Here is a 10,435-nt window from a genome sequence, read left to right as displayed (position 1 = left end):
ATAATCGACTGAGCTTGTACAAGAGGTTTGCACCAGTACCTTTTTTTCTATACTAAAAGTCAGTGGATGCACTGACTTGTATGGAGATTGGAATCTCAATTTTTGAGATATAGACCTTTATCCCTTTAATATGCATATTTGCTTTGTGACTTCACGGATTTATTTTGAAGTATTCACTTACACTTCATATTTTATTATTTTTTATATTCTGCAACTTTATGATTTTTTTCATCATCTATTTTTATAGATTACCCCTGTTTTTGTTAGGGCTTCGTAGGTTACCAATGTATCAGAGCTCTAGGGGTGCCTATACGTTTTTAACCTTCCCTTCTTCCCCTTCAATCTGTTTCTATGATGCAAGTGCCGCTAGCGAGTGAAATACAATGAGTTGTAATCGTACACTTCGTTTTTATGATAGAATTGTAACCGTTTACTCTTTTTTTATGATGGAGGCGCCGTACACAAACGAATACAATGGGTTGTAATCCTTTTGTCCACTAGATGGCACTTTGGATATATTTCACCATGGTTGAGGGGCGGGTTCTTCCACCATGATTGGCCTCCGGGCGCCTCCATCGTGTATATAAGACGTATGGAGTACCAAGATGGCCGCGCCTCAGATGACGTCTGGATGACGAAACGCGTAAGGCGTGGCCACACGATACGCATACGTCCTGCTTCTCTGCTTTACTTCCGGGTTTGGAGCGAGCGGTGGAACGCACGCCGCACCGCACTGCTGTTATTGTTTTTTCCCATTCAGTTAGACTGCCCACTAGGCAGCGGGACATTGTTTTGTCTTTTTTAATCACAACTTTTAATAAAGTATACAATATTTTTACGGATTCACGCGATGGGGATCATTTTTATTTCATATGGATGTGCCTGCGGGGAGTAACTGGAGACAGCCCGGACATCGTGAACGGAGATTCGATCAGGAGCCTTCACTGAGGAACGTTGCTGCAGGATACAGCTGACAGGCTTGATACCCCTGCAGGGGTGTTTTCCTTTGGTGAGTGAGGGCACATTGGGGGGCTTTTTAGAAGATTGGAAGATTTCATGTCACTAAGAGCACTGCTAGAAGATTTGAAGAGACTCACTATCTGCACTTTATGAGGAACTTTTTCACTAATATATTTAATATATTTAATACAACTTTTTATTATCCATTTGGTTTTGGGACTTTTTGTGGACTGTAGACTTCATGATTTTTAATTTTTTATGTGCATTTAATTTATGAGTATTTTATTCATGCAACATTGGTGTTTTTTATGTCCAGTATTTTTTGTTTTTTCAAGCCTTTTCGGATATATTTTTTGGATTTCACTTTATTCCTTAACACACATTGCACTTTGTATGGATGTAGGTGTCACATATATTTCATGAGTTTCTGCACATTGTTTCTCAATTTTATATATTGTTTAGTTTTGTTTATTGTTCTATTTGATACACATATTTTTTACACTTGAGACACCTTCAGTGGAACAGCGCCAATCACCGCTCATTTGACTTTAATTTTCTAGAATTCCACATTGGTGTGATTCTGTGTTGGGGGGGCTGCAGTTCCTTTACTACCTAAGCGCGGAGCTATTAGTTTCCTATATCCTTTGGTCACCTTATAGGTGTACACGCAAGTTCTGCTGCTATGGATATATTTGGTTATATGTCTAACCGTAACATAGACCTGACTGGAATTTTTAGTCAACAACAGGTTAACAACACACAAGATATGAATGGCCTGTTTAAACAGCTTAGACACTCTCTTGAAAAGCAACTCAGGGTTTGGTGGGATATTGCTACCCTTGAGACATACATTGGGGAGAATATGACACCTAGAAGGTTGAGGTGGGATTTGAACCCCAATGATAACTTGAATGATGTCACCCTAATGGAGGAATGGTATTCCTTCTTCTCCAAGTGTGAGAAAGAGCTTTTGGGGAAGATTGTCAGAAGGAGACAATTTAAACTAAGGGGGATAGAGGATACCATTAATGAGATAAAATCATTACTATTACCATATAGTAACCAAAATGAATATAAGACTAAAGAGAGGGAATTGCAAGACATAATTAAAAAATACGATGCAGAAATACAGGCCAAAAAACAAAAAAAGTTCAAAAGGGATGTTCTGGACTACACCAATAAAAAGGTCTATAAATGGCAGTTAGACCTTGGAGAAATGAACGAAGACCCGGGTGAAATCTCCGTGGATGAGGATTCCCATGATGAATTGAGTGGAAGGGATATCCCAGATCCCATTACGATGCGACAAACCAGATTTGAACAGGGGACCTCAGAGAGAAGAGAAGAAAGTCCTAGAACACTGAACCATTTTCAGAGATATGCGGATAGTAGGAGGGATTTGTACCAAGTACAAAATCCTGGTAGATCCCCAAGGACTCCTAGGTACAATGTACCCACACATAATAGATTTTCCCCTTTGAGGGAAGGAAGACAACACATAGCTCAATGGGGGTCCAGAAACAGGAGGAACTATCCAGAAGAAAGGGATTTTCAGCAGGGAAGACCCCGAGACAGACCCCCTGGGAGATGGAATGCCAGAGTGCAATATCATCCACCAGGTTGGAGAGGAACACAGAGAGATTTTTACCATTCACCAAGAAGGGGCCCACCAATGGGTATGAACAGAACACAGAGGGCGAATGGATATCCAGGATACCAGTCCCCACAACATCCACGTATGAACCCCATGAATGGGAGGAACAGGATTGCAGAGAGAGAACCGGATTATTCCCTCAGAAGCAACGAAAGAAGCAGACTAGAGGAAAACGAGGAGGGAAGCAGAAAAAGAAGAAGGGAGTACTAGGCCAAGGGATTTTTAATCTAAGTGATGCAGTTTTTACAGAAGACGAATTAAAGATTTTAGACTTAGGACTGAAATACGCACCAGAGAAGGGTATTGACAAATTTGAAGTGTATATCGACTTACAAAAATTTATCAGGAAACTGAAGATCAAGAAACATTATGCCCTGAACCATGAGGCCATCCCCATGACGGAAGCTGATGGTTTTGTCCATACGAAACTTAGGAACAACTCCATCTTTAATCCCAAGGTGCCAGGGGAGCAGTGCATCGGCGCCTTTAGACGGATGGTGGAAAACGATTTGGCGAAAATGGAAAAGAAAAAGACGAAGAGTAAACACATATGGAATACCATTCAAGCACTCGGTAAAAGAAAGGAAGTAGTGATACGACCCGCTGACAAGGGGGGTGGGCTAGTAATATTGAAAAAGGTGGATTACGAGGAAGAGATGAACAACTTACTGAGGGTTGAGAATACCTATAAAAAGTTGAAAAACAACCCCAAACCACAATTTACTAAAAGTTTGAGAAGATTAGTGAAAAAAGGGAGAGAAACTGGTATTTTGAATAAGAAAGAAACGAAGTACCTAGTTCCGGAATCCACAAAAACTCCTGTTATATATTACTTGCCCAAAATACACAAGAGGTTGAATAAACCACCGGGTAGACCAATCGTTAGTGGGGTGGATTCCTTATTTTCGAGACTAGGGGAATATATAGACCAGTTTTTAAAACCACTAGTAGTGAAGGGTAAATCCTATCTGAGGGACAGTACTCAGCTTATTAATGAAATGAAGGGGATTACTGGGATTGAGCATTGTCTATTAGCAACAATAGACGTCAATTCCCTTTACACCAGTATCTCGCAGAAGGATGGATTAAAAGGGGTTGAGAAGGCTTTGCATGAGAGATCAGGTCTCAGACTACAACAGACTCAGTTTATATTGGAGGGACTCCAGCTGGCAATGGAGAGTAATTACTTCTGGTATCAGAAAGATTTTTACGTTCAGAAAAAAGGTGTAGCCATGGGTGCTAAGTATGCACCGAGCGTGGCAAATTTATTCATGGACATGTTGGAGGAACGCTACATTTATGGTATAAGTAGGCCTGAAATTAAATTTTATCGTCGGTACATAGACGATATAATTATTGTATGGGAGGGAAGTTCCGAGTCGTTTCTGGATTTCCTTGACGAACTCAACCAGAATGATTACGGCATCTCTTTTACCGGAAAATCCAATCCTGATGTGATAGATTATTTGGATTTACAGATTTTTAAACAGGGTGGTGAATTGTTTACAAAAACATTCTTTAAGGTAACGGATCGCAACGGGTACATACCCACCTCCAGTTGCCACCATCCGAAATGGAAAGAGAACATACCCAAGGGGCAACTTTTAAGAATAAGGAGGAATTGCCGTAATATTGAGGACTTTAGAGATCAAGCTGATGCCTTGATTAAGAAATTTGTAGACAAAGGGTATAAGATTGACCCTTTAGTCAAATTGAAGGAAGAGATACAAAGACTTGATCGGGACTCCCTGTTGGGAAAGGAACAGCGTAACAGAAAAAACTCTCCAGATGACATAGCTTTTGTAACAGGTTTCAACAACCAATATAGGTCCATTGAATTTATAGTAAGGAAGTACTGGCCAATTCTAAGATCAGATAGGACCTTAGGGAAAATTCTCACAAAGAAACCTCGGTTTATTTATAGGAAAGCACCAACCCTTAGAAACCATCTGGTTCATAATGTTATTGATCCTCCTAGGAGTGTGAAATTGTTTGCCGATATGAAAGGCTTTTATAGGTGCCAGAAGTGCCTGGGCTGCAGGGTCAGTAAGAGGCAACCTAAGAAGAAGACCTCTTTTAAATCTAGAAGTGGTAAAGAATTTGAGATCAGAGAGCTCGTCACCTGTGATACTACCCATGTGACATATGTCATCGAGTGCCCGTGCCGACTGCAATATGTGGGCAGGACCACAAGACCCCTACGTGTACGTATTAGGGAACATATTAACAATATTAAAAAGGGGTTCCCTAAACATAATCTTTCCAGACACTTCAATGAATATCACCGTAGGGATCCATCTGGTTTGATATTTTATGGCATCGACACAATCAAGGAACAATGGAGGGGGGGCAATAAGAAAATATTAATCTCCCAAAATGAAACCAGATGGATACATCGCCTTGACAGTTTGGTCCCTAGGGGACTTAATGTAGAAATAGATCTTAACTGTTTCCTGTCCAATTTTTAATTATTGATTTTTAATTTTTAATTTTAATAATTAATTTTACTGGATGCTTCCCCGAGGATGTTGGAGGCTCATAATTGTAGGTAACAGTATGATGGTCATTACCTTCCAGCCCCCGCATCTTTCTGGATTTAACACACAAGTTTCACAATTTAATATTTTATTTTTATATTTTGCATTACTTATTAATTTAATTACAAACTTTTTTCACATTGCAAGTCCTCTTTTAATGTTTTAATGCTATAGTGCACATCACTTGCAATAATTATGGGAATATATTGGATAATCGACTGAGCTTGTACAAGAGGTTTGCACCAGTACCTTTTTTTCTATACTAAAAGTCAGTGGATGCACTGACTTGTATGGAGATTGGAATCTCAATTTTTGAGATATAGACCTTTATCCCTTTAATATGCATATTTGCTTTGTGACTTCACGGATTTATTTTGAAGTATTCACTTACACTTCATATTTTATTATTTTTTATATTCTGCAACTTTATGATTTTTTTCATCATCTATTTTTATAGATTACCCCTGTTTTTGTTAGGGCTTCGTAGGTTACCAATGTATCAGAGCTCTAGGGGTGCCTATACGTTTTTAACCTTCCCTTCTTCCCCTTCAATCTGTTTCTATGATGCAAGTGCCGCTAGCGAGTGAAATACAATGAGTTGTAATCGTACACTTCGTTTTTATGATAGAATTGTAACCGTTTACTCTTTTTTTATGATGGAGGCGCCGTACACAAACGAATACAATGGGTTGTAATCCTTTTGTCCACTAGATGGCACTTTGGATATATTTCACCATGGTTGAGGGGCGGGTTCTTCCACCATGATTGGCCTCCGGGCGCCTCCATCGTGTATATAAGACGTATGGAGTACCAAGATGGCCGCGCCTCAGATGACGTCTGGATGACGAAACGCGTAAGGCGTGGCCACACGATACGCATACGTCCTGCTTCTCTGCTTTACTTCCGGGTTTGGAGCGAGCGGTGGAACGCACGCCGCACCGCACTGCTGTTATTGTTTTTTCCCATTCAGTTAGACTGCCCACTAGGCAGCGGGACATTGTTTTGTCTTTTTTAATCACAACTTTTAATAAAGTATACAATATTTTTACGGATTCACGCGATGGGGATCATTTTTATTTCATATGGATGTGCCTGCGGGGAGTAACTGGAGACAGCCCGGACATCGTGAACGGAGATTCGATCAGGAGCCTTCACTGAGGAACGTTGCTGCAGGATACAGCTGACAGGCTTGATACCCCTGCAGGGGTGTTTTCCTTTGGTGAGTGAGGGCACATTGGGGGGCTTTTTAGAAGATTGGAAGATTTCATGTCACTAAGAGCACTGCTAGAAGATTTGAAGAGACTCACTATCTGCACTTTATGAGGAACTTTTTCACTAATATATTTAATATATTTAATACAACTTTTTATTATCCATTTGGTTTTGGGACTTTTTGTGGACTGTAGACTTCATGATTTTTAATTTTTTATGTGCATTTAATTTATGAGTATTTTATTCATGCAACATTGGTGTTTTTTATGTCCAGTATTTTTTGTTTTTTCAAGCCTTTTCGGATATATTTTTTGGATTTCACTTTATTCCTTAACACACATTGCACTTTGTATGGATGTAGGTGTCACATATATTTCATGAGTTTCTGCACATTGTTTCTCAATTTTATATATTGTTTAGTTTTGTTTATTGTTCTATTTGATACACATATTTTTTACACTTGAGACACCTTCAGTGGAACAGCGCCAATCACCGCTCATTTGACTTTAATTTTCTAGAATTCCACATTGGTGTGATTCTGTGTTGGGGGGGCTGCAGTTCCTTTACTACCTAAGCGCGGAGCTATTAGTTTCCTATATCCTGTTAGCACTGGATGCTAGCACAATGCAGCCTTAAGCTTCTGAAAAGCTTCCTCAGCATCCACATTCCACTGTTTCCTACTGAGAAAAACCACAAAGTGCTCTTCCCCATTGACCACTTGAGACAGGATCTCTCCTAAGCTCTCACTCAAGTCATCTGTCTGCACCACACCTTCTTTTGAAAAATCAGGAGCCAATAGCACTGGATGCTAGCATAATGCAGCTTTAGGCATCCGTATTCCGTCAAGTCAGTCGATGGTTCAGCAATGGTGGCAAAGTCGGGGACAAACCACCACTAGGAGCCAACTATGTCCAGAAATGCCCTTGCTCACTCAAGGCATCTGACCAGAGCACCTTCTTCCACATGTTTGCTGTGTCCTGCACATGGCTTCTCACAAATTGCAAATGGGACTTCTTATGACTTTCTTTCACCAATGTCTTTCTACTTGTCACTCTTCCATAAAGGGCAGATTTGTGGAGAACACGACTAATAGTTGTCCTGTGGACAGATTCTCCCACCTGAGCTGTGGATCTCTGCAGCTCCTCCAGAGTTACCATGGACCTCTTGGCTCTTCTCTGATGAATGCTCTCCTTGCCCGGCCTGTCAGTTTAGGTGGACGGCCATGTCTTGGTAGGTTTGCAGTTGTGCCATACTCTTTCCATTTTCCGATGATGGATTGAACAGAGCTCCGTGAGATGTTCAAAGCTTGGGAGATTTTTTTATAACCTAACCCTGCTTTATACTTCTCCACAACTTTATCCCTGACCTGTCTGGTGTGTTCCGTGGCCTTCATGATGCTGTTTGTTCACTAAGGTTCTCTAACAAATCTCTGAGGACTTCACAGAACAGCTGTATTTATACTGAGATTCAATTACATGCAGGTGGACTCTATTTACTAATTAGGTGACTTCTGAAGGCAATTGGTTCCACTAGATTTTAGTTAGGGGTATCAAAGTAAAGGGGGCTGAACACAAATGCCCCCCCCCACACTTTTCACATATTTATTTGTATCAATTATTATTTTCCTTCCACCTCACAATTATGAGCCACTTTATGTTGGTCTATCACATAAAATCCCAAATAAATACATTTACGTTTTTGGTTGTAACATGACAAAATGTGGAAAATTTCAAGGGGTATGAATACTTTTTCAAGGCACTGTATGTCAGTGTTGTATGGTTGATAAGCAAGTGTTCAATGCAGTGGCGGACCATCCATGTGGGGTGCAGGGGTGCCGCCCCCCTAATCCATGCACCCGGCCCCTAATCTACATTCCGGGGCGCTCAATGCATGTTTTTTTTTTTTCTTTAAGCACATGATTAGAGCACTGTGCCCTGAGGCCACCCAGTTTTGTGAGAATAGTGAATTAATATTCGCTATTGTTTTCTTGATTCTCCTCCCGGCCAATCAGGAAGTGGGCCCTGAGACCCGATTGGCCGAGAAGAGAAGCGATCGTATTGGATCAATAAACCGAGGAGGAGACACAAGGGGAAGCCTACAGGGCAATCTTAGAAGAAAACCTGTTAGAGTCTACAAAAGACTTGAGACTGGGGCGGAGGTTCACCTTCCAGCAGGACAATGACCCGAAACATCCAGCCAGAGCTACAATGGAATGGTTTAGATCAAAGCATATGCCCCCCACGCTTTTCACATGATTATTTGTATCATTTACAATTTTTCTTCCACTGCACAATTATGTGCCACTTTGTGTTGGTCTATCACATAAAATCCCAATAAAATACATTTACGCTTTCGATGGTAACTTGACAAAATGTGTACAATTTCAAGGGGTATGAATACTTTTTCAAAGCACTGCATATATCAACAATTACACATGTTTGAGGAGAAAATAATTTAGTTAAAATATAGGGATTAGCATTATTTTATGCTAAATATATTGTTCAAAATTCAAATTAAATCATTTTTTTCACATTTTTTTAATTTGTCAGCTTTGTGCTAGCTAAAGACCTTATAGATGTATTAAAATATTTGTAAAAAAATATGTCATTTTGAGGTTAATCAAAGCATACTGAAACTGCTACATTTGGTCTGTGGGGTTACAATGACTCCCGGTCATGCAAGGGTAAGTACAACTAAGAGCTCCTGACATGTTTACATTTTATAAAAGACAATAATGAACTTTTTAGTCAACTGAAAATGGCCCAGAAATACGAAAAGTGTCAATGTTCACAAAGATATTTTCAGAATGCTGCCTGGATTAACCTTAAGTGATAATAAGACTTCATAAGTGCCTCCGTAAGGTCCTTGTTCCTCAGGCTGTAGATCAGAGGATTCAGCAATGGGTTAATGAGGGCAGATATGACTGTAAACAGTTTGTTTAAACTGATCATATTGCTGGAGGAGGGAACAAAGTAAATAAAAATTATGGAGCCATAAAAGACGGAGACCACGGTGAGGTGTGATGTGCAGGTGGAGAATGCTTTCCTCTTTCCAGTCTTGCTACGGATTCTGAGGATGGTACTGAAAATATAGACATAGGGAAGAAAGGTCAAAAGAAAGACTCCTAATGCAACACCAATACCTGCTATGAATATGACCACCATGTTTATGAAGGGGTCAGTACATGTAATTTGAATCAAATGTGGAAGGTCACAAAAGAAGTTGAGGATGGAAGATGTTCTGCAGAAGGACAACCTGAGCAAAAGTAAAGTATGAACCAAAGAGACAGAACATCCTCCAACCCAGACCAGAGAGGCCATCCAAAGAACAGACCCTCCAAGACATCATTAGTTTGTAATGTAGAGGGTGACAGATGGCAATGTAGCGGTCGTAGGACATAGCCGAGAGCAATAAAGTTTCTGAGATAGCAAAGGAGACATAGAAAAAGACTTGGGCTATACAGGCAGGAATGGATATTGATCGGCTTTTTGTGAGCAAATCGAAGAGCATCCTTGGTGCCGTCACTGATGAATCGCACACGTCCAGGAATGCCAAGTTGGCAAGAAAAAAATACATTGGGTTGTGCAGATTGTAGTCAGTGAGGACCAAGAAAAATATAAGAAGGTTTGTGAAAACAGTGATCAGATATATCGGAAGGAAGAGCACAAAAAGTCCATTCATGGTCAGTGGATGGTCTGATAGACCCACAAGAGTAAGAGAGGAAATCTTTGTCAGATTCTTCATTTACTTTTTTTCTGGTTAAATTTATTGCTATAACACAGAAATAAAATGATGGCTCTGAGGATTTAATAATCGGAAAGCATGTACGGTGTGCCTACATATTATGCTCAGATTTACATCTGTACGTTTGTACCAGCGAATGATTTATTCTTATATAAAATGTTGGCATTCCCTAATGACAGTTTGTTGTAAGAACACAAAGCTGAAAGTCTCATTAATGATCTCTAAAGATTTAATTTATAACCCCTTGAGAGGTCCCTTTTTTCTATAATTGACAACAGTCTTTAAAATTTGAATTTAAAATCCACAGAAAGCATTTTTATCATTTTGT

The 10,435-nt window shown here is 39.9% G+C and overlaps 1 pseudogene; it reads right to left on the bottom strand.

The window, feature by feature from the left end:
• Positions 1-9,164: 9,164 nt before the first annotated feature.
• Positions 9,165-10,171, bottom strand: LOC141102332 (olfactory receptor 1G1-like; annotated as a pseudogene).
• Positions 10,172-10,435: the final 264 nt, after the last annotated feature.

Source organism: Aquarana catesbeiana, linkage group LG07, assembly GCF_042186555.1.
Source record: "Aquarana catesbeiana isolate 2022-GZ linkage group LG07, ASM4218655v1, whole genome shotgun sequence".
NCBI classification, from domain to species: domain Eukaryota; kingdom Metazoa; phylum Chordata; class Amphibia; order Anura; family Ranidae; genus Aquarana; species Aquarana catesbeiana.
This window is presented reverse-complemented; position numbering and strand designations above follow the sequence as displayed.